The sequence below is a fragment of the Balaenoptera ricei genome, chromosome 12 (genome assembly GCF_028023285.1).
Source record: "Balaenoptera ricei isolate mBalRic1 chromosome 12, mBalRic1.hap2, whole genome shotgun sequence".
Lineage (NCBI taxonomy): Eukaryota > Metazoa > Chordata > Mammalia > Artiodactyla > Balaenopteridae > Balaenoptera > Balaenoptera ricei.
Window position 1 is genome coordinate 36521692 of NC_082650.1, and position 16146 is coordinate 36537837.

The following is a 16146-nucleotide window of genomic DNA, read 5'->3' on the forward strand; positions in this document are numbered from 1 at the left end:
TTCTCAATACTCTTAAGACTGCGATCTAGCATTTGAAATTTTCCTCCCTTGGACTGACTTGCAGAAGACATCTCATTTTCAAGAAAATCTCAGGGGACAATAATCTTACAAGTGGTGTTGGAGTAGATTTCTTTTCACATAGAAATTGAAGTGAAAATTTGTAATCTCAGTTAATAGGCAATATTGAGTAGTTGCAATTTTAGTATTTGGAAAGCATTAATATTTTATAAAGAATGACATTTTACTTATTACTAGTGTTTGTAATAACAAGATTATTAGTTCACTCAACAAATATTTATCAAGAACTCAGTATGTTCTTGGCAGTTTTCCATGTTCGGGGGATACAGCAATGAAGAGGGCTCCTCACAAATTTTATTCCAGCGGTGAGGCAGAGGCAAAAGATAAGAAACATATAAATAATTGAATACATTTTTAGGTACGTCAACTGTTGATTGATGCTAGGGAGGTGGGATAGAGAGTGCTGGGGAATGGAGGATGGGGATGGAGTTTTAGGTAGGCCATGCCTTGGGTGAGGGGGCTTGTTTTTTAACCTTGTATAGTCTCTTTTCTTCGTTTTTTTTTGTTTGTTTAATTTTTTAATTTCAAAATAATCACAAAGTTACAGACAAGTTGAAGGTACAACACAAAGCATATGTTTTTCTGAATCATTTGAGAGTGAGTTGCTGACTCAATTTTCTATCACTTCTGAATGCTGTAGTGTATGTTTCCTACAAAACAGGGATTCTACTACACAACCATAATATACAATAGATTAGGTATTCTGTTTCATGGATCTCATTTTCTTTTCCCTCTTTCTCACATTCCTTTGTTGCTTTGTTGGATAAATAGAGAGTAAGTCTTCCAAAGAGGATGGTTGACAGGCAGTAAAATTTTCTAAGTCTTGCATATCTAAAAACGTCCTTAGTTTACTGGAACTCTTAATTGATAGTTTGGCTGAGCATTTACTTCTAGATTACAAATCGCATTTTTCTCAGACCTCAGTCTTCAAGCATATAGTGTCTCTGATGAGAAGCTGGATTTCCATTTATTAGAGGCAGTAAGTGGAGGCTTTTGGGATCTTTCTACTTTTCCTGAATCTCTGTCTAGGTATGGTTTTTCTTCTTCATTCATGTCCTCCTCATTCTGTGTGCCCTTTCAAGCTGAGGATGCATGTGTTTATGTCTCAGAAATATATTTTCATCCATTATTTCTCTGATAATTTCCTTAAAATATTCCCTTTTCTTTCTGAAACTTTTTTTGCAAGATTGTAGTTCTCCTAGATAGATCCTTTAAGACTTTAAAGTTTTCTTCTATACATTCCTATTTTTCTTTTAGCCTAATTTCTTGATTTCCTCAGGTTTTTTATTCCAGCACTTCTTTTTAATTTTTCTTAATTTCAGACATCATATTTTAAAATTTCCAATATTTCTTTATTGTTCCTTAGTATTTATGAAGATATATATGAAATTATATTCTGTGTCCTGAATAATCAGTTGCTTTCAAAGTTGATTCCCTGGTTCATATTGGCACTGTGCATATGTGTGTATGATTATTTTTCCTCTAATATGATATGTGTCCATTTAAACTCATGAACTGAGGACTACTTACTTGGTACACGTTGCTGACCTGGTTTCCCTCTGCTGGCATGCAGTTCTCTTCCCCACCAGGCCTCTCTTCAGTGAGACGATGGACTGTGAGCTCTGAGCCCACAGACAGCTTTCCTTTAAACTGTGTGCGCGGACAGCAGGGAGCAAGCTAGGCCCACACCACCTGGGTTTTATTCTGGGAATCCCAAACCAATTCCTTTGGCAAGCAGTGCTTACGGAACAGGTGCTAACTTGTACAACCGTCTAGAGACAAACATCAACCTTGATATAGGAGCCACACCCCCTCGTGAAACTGGAGCTTTTATCTCTAGGTTGGAAGCATTCTGGAGGCACCACCATTAGGGAGCTTGGCTCCTGCCTCCACAGCAGCCTCTGGGTGTGCACATCTGGCTGTGCTTCTGCTCCTGTATTCCTTAATATATCACATATTTTCCATCTTCCAGAAACTCATTGAGGTTAATGGTTTGAGTATGTCTCTGCCTCATTGGAGAACTGTTATAAATTTCTTACCCTTGGTACTTTTAAATTTTATTTTAATGGGATTTCTGGAAGAAGAGATATATGTATGTGCAACCTGTCATCTTGAACCAGATGCCTCACTTCCTCAGTTTCAAAGTCCTCTCCCCCCAGCCTGCTCTCTGCCACTTCTCTGACATTTATTTGTCCCAGTTAGTTCTGCCTTCTTTTCTTTGATTCCTCCCTGAAGGTTGATGCTCCATCCTTGTCTATCTCCTCTTTTTCTTCTATTTGTTTTCTGTGGATGATTTTCACTCACTCCCATGAATTTAACTACCACTTTAAGCCAGTGAACCCGTTATACATGACAGCTCTTATCTCTCTTCTGGACTCCAGTTTTGTGTTTTCTACTCACTACTGTCATTAATACCATTTTAATTTTTTCATCCAATCAGGAAATGGCATACAATCAATCCTATTGTAATTAATTAATTAATTAACTGGTGAATGCTTAAAGGATCTAGAACTGGTTTTAAGATAATCTTTCTACTACACCATAGTATTTCCCAATTACTTTTCACAAGTTCAATAATTGATGAATTATTTGCTCATCTTGGTGTGAGGCCAACCTGGGGCTTATCTTTACAAAAATTTTTATATAATCTATTTTCCAGTAATACAATATATTCAAACTTCATATATGTCTCCCTCTCAAAAATTGGTTCTTTGCTTGGGAGGAGCAAAGAACCACACCTGTTTTCAGTTTCCAGTTACAATATAGCATTGTAATTCTATTTCTAATTTCAGTTATTATAATCAAACTTCTGTTATATCAAGTTTTTAAAGCTAAACACTCAAAGCAGAAGTTTTCACTTACCTAATTGGCTACCAATACAAGAGTAGATTCAATCCATCTGTCCCTAAGTGGATATGTGTATCTCTGCAAGTCTGCCCTTTGTTTTGGGTTTAAATTACCCTTTTTAAGCCTGATTTCTCATGGAAGAAAAGCTAATAACATTTACTCTTCTAGTCTGAGCATTTCAACTATAATAACTTTTGATACTAGGCATAGATTCTATCCAATCTGTCAGGATGAGGAAAAGCTTCAAATTAGCTAAGATTCCCCACAACTATGGATTCTTTAGGTGCTGAAAAACAAACAAATAAACAAACAACAAAAAAAGGTTTTTTGTCCACACTGACCCCTAATAAAGTGGTGTAGTGTAGACAGTGATAGTTCTTGTTCCAGCTCTAATCACTAATGGGTGCAGCCAATCTGCCCCCACAATCAAGGGTTCCAAGAATGATTACTCACATATTCTCCCAATTACATCATAAAACCTTTCTTACATTTGAGAAACTGTAGGCAGATAGAATTTTCACAGATTTGGAATCATATGTCAACATTTCCCTGGATATTCTAAATAGAAAACACTTCATATGAATAATAGTAGTAATGTTAATAAAAGCTAAAGTATTTTGAGGGCTAGGCACTACTCTAAGCTCGTTACATAGACTATTCCATTTAATTTTTGCAATAACTTTTTGGGTAGTTCTTATTATTACTCCATAAAGAATTGAGGCTTAGAAAAGTTAAATGTCTTGCCCAAACCATTTCCCCAGTTCATAAATGATAGAACAGCGACTTGAACACAGGCAGTCTGGTAACAGAGCACACTTTTTTAACCACTAGGCAAGGATATCAAACAGATTTCATCTTGTATGTCAACTGTGATTGATAGTGACTACATGGAATAACTGTTGAAAAAACCTGGTCACCAGACTCCAGGTGACAGAGTGCCAAAATGAGCAAAGATGTCAACTATGAGCACATTAAATTTGTGGACCTTTTTCTAGGTATTTGCCCTCCTGGGATATGTGAAAGAGAGAGAGAGAGAGAGAGAGAGAGAGAGAGAGAGAGAGATTGACTGACTGATTATTGACCTGTGTATTTATAAACAACTCTCAGAAAAAGCATAATTTAGGTTAGAGAAAGTCACAGACTGTACCAAACCCTGCCAACAATTTGTCTTTCTCTACGTTAGCTTATAAGAAAAAACTACTAGTGAGTTGAATATTTTCTTTTTTTGCAACTTTATTAACCTTTGTTTCAAACTTTATTCCCAGGCTTCTTCAGCTTAATTAGCTGCAAAGAATGAATTTGTATTAAGCAAAAACTGAAAAGAGCTGCAGTGTCCAGGGGCTTGGGCTTAAAAATATTAGAGATCTAGATTTTTATCAGATCCATAAACAAAATTTTAAAAAAGCAGTCATAATATAAAATAGCAGCTCCCAGTAACTTCTTCAAGACTTATCTTCTTCAGAAGTTGACTCAATTCAGTTTGCTTCTTTCTTGGAAGCCTCATCAAAATTCTCCACAAGATCTGGAACTTCATCATCATCATCCTCTCCAGTAGCAAGTGGTGCTTTTCCATCCACAGATTGTTTGGGCAGAGCTTCAGCCAGTCTCCTTAAACTGGTCAGACTGTCTGCGCCAAGCTAGTTTAAGATGCTGGGTAGCATTTCTGTCAGCTGCTTTGTCTCAGCATGGCCTGTAATGGTGAAAGTGTTTGCTGCCAGAGATGCCTGCACTTTAGGGTTGTTAAAGTGAATCACTGTTCCTTGGTTTGTGAACATAGTCACCTCTTCAATACCAGAGATATTGTTCACCCCTAACTTCTTTAAAGAGAACTGACATTTTCTGTCGTCTTCTGTGGCTGTTCTATGAACCACCTTCTTTCTGCGAGCAGTTCCTTTCCCACCAATGCGCACTTGTGCCTGCAGTTTGGTGAGTTTCTCTTGGTTCATGATAGCTTCATCTTGTTGGAGCAGAAATGGGGCCGTGCAGGGGACTAGGGTAGGCGATCAGGGGGTCTCGGGCAGACCAGCTCAGATAAGGCGCACACACGCGGGGACGCAAGATGGCAGCTAGAGTGATTTGAATTTTTGTTCTACTTTATTTTCCTTCTCCCACACACTTATGGAGTTTTTTGTTTTTGTTTTTTAATGAAAGAAGTAGCATAAGGGAGAAAGATAAGAGACAAGATGTTTAGAAAGCCATCCCTTGGATGACTGAATCAACTGGTTCAATTCCAAGGAAATATCCCCAAAAATAGAGATTTTAATTTTCTTTTCACAAGGCTCAGATAGGGGTAACTTGTATAGACAATTAAGACCTAAATGTGGTGGGATAGTACTTCTGTGATATTCACCCATGTTCCTTTTTTCCTTCCAGAATTTCTTGCTTTCCTTTTCCCTAATTTGAGCAGATCGTCTGCTCCACGTTCCCTGACTTAGGGTTGATTTAAGGAAAGTTTTCCTAGTTGTTGTTAAAGAGATTTTTTTTTTTAATTGAAGGTAATCTGACTTTTATCCAGACTAGAAAATCTTTTTTCCAGCAGGGGAGATGGAGAAAGATGGAACGGAGGTCAAATGAGAGCAAAAACCTCCCTGGATCCCAGAGAGAGGATCTTGTACCCCACTTCTCAGAGGAAAGCCCAAGGGAGACAGAAAGATCTGAGTGTTTATGGAGCACTGAAACAAAAGGTACCTGGTTCCTAGGAAAAGCTTCCAGAAACAACAAACTGTCTATACTTGTTCTAAGAGTTGTTTATAGATACACACGTCAATAATCAGTCTGTCGGTCTGTCTCTCTTTCTTTCTCTAGGTAGACAAGTACCTAGAAAGGGAAAGGCTCTGTGACACCTTCAGTTGAAGAGACCATGAACAGCCTCACAGAGATGGCTGAGAGAAGCAGAAAGATTCCTTGCTCCTATGAGTGATACAGAATCAGGAAAAAGAGCCCTCACAACCAAAGAAAGTATGCCTAGGGAGCTGAGGACATCTTGGCAGCAAACCAAGTGGAGTGATAACTTAGGACAAATTAGGAGAGTAGATATCTCATTTGCTATCTCCATGCAAATATGACAGAGAGGGCTTCCCTGGTGGTGCAGTGGTTGAGAATCTGCCTGCCAATGCAGGGGACACAGGTTCGAGCCCTGGTCTGGGAAGATCCCACATGCCACAGAGCAACTAGGCCCGTGAGCCACAACTACTGAGCCTGCGCATCTGGAGCCTGTGCTCCGCAACGAGAGGCCGCCATAGTGAGAGGCCCGCGCACCGCGATGAAGAGTGGCCCCCACTTGCCACAACTAGAGAAAGCCCTCGCACAGAAACGAAGACCCAACACAGCCAAAAAATTAAAAAATATAAAAATAAATATTTTAAAAATAAATAAATAGATAAATAAATAAAAATAAAAGATATTCTAGGGCACATGTATTTTAAAAAAAAATCTTAGGAGAACGCAAAGAGATCATAAGCTATTCTTCTAGAAAAAAAAAATATGACAGAGAGACCACATGGATCCCCTCTCCCAATGTCTTTTATCCTCTCCAAATTCTTAGATATATTCTTAAATATATATCCTAAAGAAATGTGAAGGAGGGGAAATCCCAAATTAATGGAAATATTCTACCCCACTATAAGAGAAAGAGAGTGCAACATAGAGAGTAAGCTGAATTATATAAAAATTTTAAACATATATATATTTTTTTAAATAAATTTATTTATTTATTTTTGGCTGCGTTGTGTCTTCGTTGCTGCACGTGGGCTTTCTCTAGTTGTGGCGAGCGGGAGCTATTTTTTGTTGCGGTACACAGGTTTCTCATTGTGGTGTCTTCTCTTGTTGCGGACCACAGGCTCTAGGCACGTGGGCTTCAGTAGTTGTGGCACATGGGCTCAGTAGTTGTGGCTCGTGGGCTCTAGAGCACAGGCTCAGTAGTTGTGGCACACGGACTTAGTTGCTCCGCGGCATGTGGGATCTTCCTGGACCAGGGCTCGAACTCGTGTCCCCTGCATTGGCAGGAGGATTCTTAACCACTGTGCCACCAGGGAAGCCCTAAACTTATATTGTTACACTCAATTTTATAGTCAGAGATTCATCCCGACTACATTTATTTTTACAATCTAAGAAGTGATTAGGAAGAATGGGTGTTCATAGTAATTAATGGTAGAATAATTTCTTACCTTATAGTGACTGAATACAAGTTAGATACAAAGAAGTAAAATTAAATTTATATATTAATCAAGTAATCTAATAAGGTAATAATAGATTACAAGAATGTGAAATCATATTCATGATGAAGTGGAGCCCACATCACTCAAGGACATAAACATTAGACCAAACCAGGCAATGAAAGGTTTCAAGGAGAATCCATCACAGAAGGGCCTGTAGTTTGTTTAATCTTGCCTTTCTATACTATGTTCTATATCCTATACCATATTAAATACTTAAGGGCTAATGCAAACATTTTCTAAACCTAAACTTCCAAACAAGAGAAAGTTTACTTCCCAAGTATAACTGGGTAAGTCCATTCAGAGGAATTTTTACTCAGGTCACAAGTGTCTACTTAAGGAATCAAAGTAATAAATTATTGAATAAGACCCCTGTGGCATGTGCAAATACACATACTTCAGGTACCAACACACTCACACAGAATAATTTAACAAGCTCTGCCTACAGAGCCAAGGCAGAGAGAAGGGGGACTCAACTGTCAAGCATATTTTCGACCAACCAAATTCCTGCAGATGATTCCAAATAGTCAGGCCAAAGAAAACAGCTATCCTTGCCTAGTTGGAAGAGATTGGTTAGAGCCAGTAAAACTGCTAAGTACTACTTGGTTGCCAGGGGAAAAAAAAGTGAATTTGTTAAGCTTTGAAAGCAGGGACTCAATTTTGTTTAAAATATCCACTCACCAAAAAGAGTCTTTAAAAAGTAATGTAGTATTCAGGCATTTTGACACTTGCTCTTTTTCTAAGGACATAGGAACATGTTACAGATAACCTAAGTTCTTAAGGATGCAAAATTATGATAATGTACTCAACTACAAAGTAAAGAGCTTTACTGAAACTCTGGCTTAGGTGAGCTCATCTCTAGATACAATCATGAGATAGAGTCTCCTCCTCAGTAAGCCATGACTCTTACATCATAACGGGCATCTGGCTATCTTCTAATTGATTGTGTGAGGGTCTCTTGCTTCAAATGGCCCACCTAGGTATTCATACTATATGCAGTATTCATGTTCTGAAGCTGGATCAGGTGGAACGTGATATTAAAATATTTACAGTGGTACTTTAAATATTTAAAGTGGTACTTCTCAAACTTTCTTACTGAAATAATTTTAAGGACAAGGAAAGTAAGAACTCTATAGGCAGACCCAAGAGTTTTCATCCACATGTTGAATTTCTTTGAATCCATTTTTTGTTTTTTGTTTTTGACAATTCATGTGGATATCTTGCTCTATTCCACAATATTTTTGTAATATACTTTAATGTAAATATAATAGAGGGTAAAATTTCTGTCTCAGAAAGATGTATTGTGTTGAGCCTGTGATTTCAAGCACTGATCAATACATCAAGACTACACACTAGCTTGGAAAGCAAGGCTTTGGGGTCATTTTAAATTATTAGAGGTTTAATCACAGTCTTTGAAGAAAGCATGGATAAAATAGGTTATCATTGTAATTGCTACTGATATGATTGAAAAAAATATATATTCATTTTTAAAGATTTAAATACTGATATTTACAGAATATTACATATTAATAAACATATCCCAGTTTCTTCAGTAGCACAAATGAGTTGCAATTACTGGTTAAAATTTCTGAAAATACAAAGAACAAGGGTGATACAGACTATCCTTGTAAATCTGGTATTTTTTCAATTCCCTTTTAGAAGTACATGCATTTATTCTATGATTCCTTATCCCTGGGGCCTGTTCTCAGTCAAGAGACAACCATCTTACTCAATAAAACAAATTCTAATGAGTTGTAACTGCTAATTGATTAATATATTTAAATTTAAAAATTATAATTATTGTGTGATTCTGGTTTTAAAAGTCACTTAAATTATTTAATTAAATAAATATGAAAACAGTAAATAAAATCCCACCTTGCCATGGAAATTTTGTAGACATTTATCTTTCCGGGTAGATAAAGATCTAAAATTTCACATTCTGTTTTGAAATTTTTTTCAAATTGTGTGTTGAACTTTTAACTAGGGCATCCCAGGGTCAATGTCTTAAGCCAAGGAATGTCTCTAATAGGGCAAGTCAGTAGATGAGAAATTTGGAGACAAACATGCCTTTTGGTCGACCTGAAATTAGGCAACCTGTCTCCCCATTAGGGATGTAGATAGGACTATATATGGGAGAAGAGGTTCACTGGAAAATAAGATGACAGTGATAAATTCAGAAAAGTTAGTATCTTCAGAGTAAACACATACAACAATGATAATATAAGAATTAAAGTAAAAATGACAATGAAGGAAAAGTAATTATCTTATTTTGTTCTATAATATCTCTACCTTTCAATACCGTATGGAAGGTTTTATTATCATCCCTATGGCTCAGTCTACATCATGGCTCTGTGGTCCATAGGTACTTTTTCCTTTGTGGTCCTCTTCCTTTTTAAGAAAATATTAAAAATTATATTTTATGACTGCATTTGGAATTCAGCTGTGGTTAGAGTGAGTCAATCAGGGGACTTCCCTGGTGGTCCAGTGGTTAAGACTTAGCCTTCCAATCCAGGGGGTGCGGGTTCAATCCCTGGTCAGGGCACTAAGATCCCACATGCCTCGCGGCCAAAAAACCAAAACAAAAAACAGAAGCAATAACAAATTCAATAACAAATTCAATAAAGATTTTTAAAATGGTCCACATCAAAAAGAAAAAAAAAAATCTTAAAAAAAAAGAGTGGGCTTCCCTGGTGGCACAGTGGTTGAGAATCTGCCTGCCAATGCAGGGGACACGGGTTCGAGCCCTGGTCCGGGAAGATCCCACATGCCGTGGAGCAACTAGGCCCGTGTGCCACAACTACCGAGCCTGCGCATCTGGAGCCTGTGCTCCCAACAAGAGAGGCCGCGATAATGAGAGGCCCGCGCACCGCGATGAAGAGTGGCCCCCACTTGCTGCAACTAGAGAAAGCCCTCGCACAGAAACGAAGACCCAGCACAGCCATAAATAAATAAATAAATAAATAAATAAACCCAAAGTTAAAAAAAAAAAAGAGTGAGTCATTCAGGCTATGGAAATGGGGACAACACTCTAGGGACACTGGAACAATCAGACAGCAAGAGCCTGGGTCTCTGATGTCTCATGGAGCCTTGATGACTTCCCAGAGCAGTCACAATACCAGCCCAGAGTTTATATGAATGAGAAATAAATTTCTATTCAGTTCTATTCAGTTTAAGTCCCGGCTATTTGGGGACTTGGTTACATGCAGCCAAACCTATATTCAAATAGAATCACCTTTCACACTAAGGAAACTGAGGCACAGATGTGATTTTTCTCAATGTGATTTAGTACAAACTAAAACATAGCAAAGGTCAATCCTGACCTATCCATATTCAAAACCTATGCTCTATTCACTGCCTTCCCATATTGTCTTCTCCCCGAGTCTGCCATTAGCCCCACCAAAGAGCCGGGTAGGCTTGAGTGTTGGGTTGCCTCAGGCCAAACAACCAACAAGGAGGGAACCCAGCCCCACCCATCAGCAGACAAGCAGATTAAAGTTTTACTGAGCTCTGCCCACCAGAGTAACACCCAGCTCTACCCACCACCAGTCCCTCCCATCAGGAAGCTTGCACAAGCCCCTTAGATAGCCTCATCCACCAGAGGGCAGACAGCAGAAGCAAGAGGAACTACAGTCCTGCAGCCTGTGGAAAGAAAACCACATTCACAGAAAGATAGACAAAAGGAAAAGGCAGAGGACTATGTACCAGATGAAGGAACAAGATAAAACCTCAGAAAAACAACTAAATGAAGTGGAGATAGGCAACCTTCCAGAAAAAGAATTCAGAATAATGATAGTGAAGATGATCCAGGACATTGGAAAAAGAATGGAGGCAAAGATCGAGAAGATGCAAGAAATGTTTAACAAAGACCTAGAAGAATTAAAGAACAAACACCTAGAAGAATTAAAGAACAAACAAACAGAGATGAACAATACAATAACTGAAATGAAAAATACACTAGAAGGAATCAGTAGCAGAATAATTAAGGCAGAAGAATGGATAAGTGACCTGGAAGACAGAACGGTGGAATTCACTGCTGTGGAACAGAATAAAGAAAAAAGAATGAAAAGAAATGAAGACAGCCTAAGAGACTTCTGGGACAACATTAAATGTACCAACATTCTCATTATAGAAGTCCCAGAAGGAGAGGAGAGAGAAAGGGCCCAAGAAAATACTTGAAGAGATTACAGTTGAAAACTTCCCTAATGTGGGAAAGGAAATAGCCATCCAAGTCCAGGAAGTACAGAGAGTCCCAGGAAGGATAAACCCAAGGAGAAACACACCGAGACACATAGTAATCAAATCGACAAAAATTAAAGACAAAGAAAAATCATTAAAAGCAACAAGGGAAAAATAACAAATAACATACAAGGGAACTGCCATAAGGTTAACAGCTGATTTCTCAGCAAAAACCCTATAAGCCAGAAGGGAGTGGCACAATATATTTAAAGTGATGAAAGGGAAGAACCTACAACCAAGATTACTCTACCCGGCGAGGATCTCATTCACATTCAACAGAGAAATCAAAACCTCTACAACCAAGATTACCCTACACAGCGAGGATCTCATTCAGATTCGACAGAGAAATCAAAACCTTTAAGAGAATTCAGCACCACCAAACCAGCTCTACAACAAATGCTAAAGGAACTTCTCTAAGTGGGAAACACAAGAGAAGAAAAGGACCTACAAAAAGAAACCCAAAACAATTAAGAAAATGGTGATAGGAACATACATATGGATAATTACCTTAAGTGGGAATGGATTAAGTGCTCCAACCAAAAGACACAGGCTCGCTGAAAGGATACAAAAAAAAGACCCATATGTATGGTGTCTACAAGAGACCCACTTCAGACCTAGGGACAAATACAGACTGAAAGGAGGGGATGGAAAAAGATGTTCCATGCAAATGGAAATCAAAAGAAAGCTGGAGTAGCAGTACTTATATCAGGTAAGATAGACTTTAAACTAAAGACTGTTACAAGAGACAAGGAAGGACACTACATAATGATCAAGAGATCAATCCAAGAAGAAGATATAACAATTATAAATATATATACACCCAACATAGGAGCACCTCAATACATAAGGCAAATGCTAACAGCTATAAAAGAGGAAATTGACAGTAATACAGTACTAGTGGGGGACTTTAACACCTCATCTATACCAATGGATAGATCATCCAGACAGAAAATTAATAGGGAAACACAAGCTTTAAATGACACAATAGACCAGACAGATTTAATTGATATTTATAGGACATTCCATCCAAAAACAGCAGATTACACTTTCTTCTCAAGGGCTCATGGAACATTCTCCAGGATAGATCACATCTGGGGTCACAAATCAAGCCTCAATAAATTTAAGAAAATTGAAATCATATCAAGCATCTTTTCCGACCACAACGCTATGAGATTAGAAATGAATTACAGGGAAAAAAACATAAAAGAACACAAACACATGGAGGCTAAACAATACATTACTAAATAACCAAGAGATCACTGAAGAAATCAAAGAGGAAATCAAAAAATCCCTAGAGACAAATGACAATGAAAACACAACAATCCAAAACCTATGGGATGCAGCAAAAGCAATTCTAAGAGCAAAGTTGATAGCAATACAATCTTACTTCAAGAAACAAGAAAAATTTCAAATAAATAATCTAACCTTACACCTAAAGGAACTAGGGAAATAAGAACAAACAAAACCCAAAGTTAGTAGAAGGAAAGAAACCATAAAGATCAGAGCAGAAATAAATGAAATAGAAACAAGGAAAACAACAGCAAAGATCAATAAAACTAAAACCTGGTTCTTTGGGAAGATAAACAAAGTTGATAAACCTTTAGACAGACTCATCAAGAAAAAGAGGGAGAGGACTCAAATCAATAAATTCAGAAATGAAAACGGAGAAGTCACACGGACACCGCAGAAATACAAAGCATCATAAGAGACTACTATAAGCAACTCTATGCCAATAAAATACACAACCTGGAAGAAATGGACAAACACTTAGAAAGGTATAACCTTCCAAGACTGAACCAGGAAGAAATAGAAAATAGGAACAGACCAATCACAAGTAATGAAATTGAAACTGTGATTAAAAATCTTCCAACAAACAAAAGTCCAGGACCAGATGGCTTCACAGGTGAATTCTATCAAGCATTTAGAGAAAATTTATCACCCATCCTTCTCAAACTCTTCCAAAAAATTTCAGAGGAACACTCCCAAACTCATTCTACGAGGCTACTATCACCCTGATCACCCTGATACCAAAACCAGACAAAGATACTACAAAAAAAGAAAATTACAGACCAATATTACTGATGAATATAGATGCAAGAGTCCTCAAGAAAATATTAGCAAACAGAATCCAACAACACATTAAAAGGATCATACACCATGTTTAAGTGGGATTTATCCCTGGGATGCAAGGATTCTTCAATATACGCAAATCCATCAATGTGATACACCATGTGACCTAACTGAAGAATAAAAACCATATGATCATCTCAATAGATGCAGAAAAAGCTCCTGACAAAATTCAACACCCATTTATAATAAAAACTCTCCAGAAAGTGGGCACAGAGGGAACCTACCTCAACATAATAAAGACCATATATGACAAACCCACAGCAAACATCATTCTCAATGGTGAAAAACTGAAATCATTTCTCTAAAATCAAGAACAAGACAAGGGTGTCCACTCTCACTACTATTATTCAACATTGTTTTGGAAGTCCTAGCCATGGCAATCAGAGAAGAAAAAGAAATAAAAGGAATACAAATTGGAAAAAAAGAAGTAAAACTGTCACTGTTTGCAGATGACATGATACTATACATAAAGAATCCTAAAGATGCCACCAGAAAACTACTAGAGTTAATCAATGAATCTGGTAAAGTTGCAGGATACAAAATTAATGCACAGAAATCTCTTGCATTCCTATACACTCACAATGAAAGATCAGAAAGAGAAATTAAGGAAACAATCTCCTTCATCATTGCAACAAAAAGAATAAAATACCTAGGAAGTAAACCTACCTAAGGAGGTAAAAGACCTGTATGCAGAAAACTGTAAGACACTGATGAAAGAAATCAAAGATGACACAAACGGATGGAGAGATATACCATGTTCTTGGATTGGAAGAATCAATATTGTGAAAATGACTATACTACCCAAAGGAATCTACAGATTCAATGCAATCCCTATCAAATTACCAATGGCATTTTTTACAGAACTAGAACAAGAAATCTTAAAATTTGTATGGAGACACAAAAGACCCCAAATAGCCAAACCAATCTTGAGGGGAAAAAATCAGAGCTGGAGGAATCAGACTCCCTGACTTCACACTATATTGCAAAGCTACAGTAATCAAGACAATATGGTACTGGCACAAAAACAGAAATATAGATCAATGGAACAGGATAGAGCGCTCAGAGATAAACCCACACACCTATGGTCAACTAATCTATGACAAAGGAGGAAAGGATATACAATGGAGAAAAGGCAGTCTCTTCAATAAGTGGTGCTGGCAAAACTGGACAGCTACATGTAAAAGAATGAAATTAGAACACTCCCTAACACCATACACAAAAATAAACTCAACATGGATTAAAGACCTAACTGTAAGACCGGACACTATAAAACTCTTAGAGGAAACCATAGGAAGAACAGTCTTCGACATAAATTACAGCAAGATCCTTTTTGACCCACCTCCTAGAGTAATGGAAATAAAAACAAAAATAAACAAATGGGACCTAATGAAACTTAAAAGCTTTTGCACAGCAAAGGAAACTATAAACAAGATGAAAAGACAACACTCAGAATGAGAGAAAATATTTGCAAATGAATCAATGCACAAAGGAGTAATCTCCAAAATATATAAACAGCTCATGCAGATCAATATTAAAAAAACAAGCAACCCAATCAAAAAATGGGCAGTAGACCTAGATAGACATCTCTCCAAAGAAGAGAAACAGATGGCCAAGAAGCACATGAGAAGCTGCTCAACATCACTAATTATTAGAGAAATGCAAATCAATACTACAATGAGGTATCACTTCACACCAGTTAGAATGCGCATCATCAGAAAATGTGCAAACAAAAAATGCTGGTGAGGGTGTGGAGAAAAGGGAACCCTCTTGCACTGTTGGTGGGAATGTAGATTGATACACCCACTATGGAGAACGGTATGGAGGTTCCTTAAAAAACTAAAAATAGAATTACCCTATGACCCAGCAATCCCACTCCTGGGCATATACCCAGAGAAAACCGTAATTCAAAAGGACACACGCACCCCAGTGTTCATTGCAGCACTATTTGCAATAGCCAGGACATGGAAGCAACCTAAATGCCCACTGACAGATGAATGGATAAAGAAGATGTGGTACATATATACAATGGAGTATTACTGAGCCATAAAAAGGAAAGAAATAGGGTCATTTGTAGAGACTTGGATGGACCTAGAGACTGTCATACAGAGTGAAGTAAGTCAGAAAGAGGAAAACAAATATCGTATATTAACGTATATATGTGGAATCTAGAAACATGGTACAGATGAACCGGTTTTCAAGGCAGAAATAGAGACACAGATGTAGTGAACAAATATATGGACACCAAGGGGGGAAAGTGGGGGGTGGTGGTGTTGGTGGTGGGATGAATTGAGAGATTGGGATGGACATATATACACTAATATGTATAGAATAGATAACTAATAAGAACCTGCTGTATAAAAATAAGTAAAATAAAATTAAAAAATAAAAAATTTCCAAATACAGATCCAGTTGTTTCCTTCTAACCCTCAGGATATAGGTTCATCCCTCCTGAGTACTTTTTTGCCTTATCAGTGTGTCCATCAGGGTGAACAGGACCCCTGCCCAAACAACTACTTCTGTTCTTTGAATACACGAAACAGTCTAGTTACTAACTGAATTTCACTTTTTAAAAAGTAAGATATTTCATATATACACCTGAGTCTTGGGTCTTTTCTTTCAAAGCAGCCAGAAAGAGAACAAA

The 16146-nt window shown here is 37.6% G+C and overlaps 1 pseudogene; it reads right to left on the reverse strand.

Annotated features, from left to right (window-relative positions):
• Positions 1–4397: 4397 nt before the first annotated feature.
• Positions 4398–4883, reverse strand: LOC132376286 (transcription factor BTF3-like; annotated as a pseudogene).
• Between the last annotated feature and the right edge of the window lie 11263 nt (positions 4884–16146).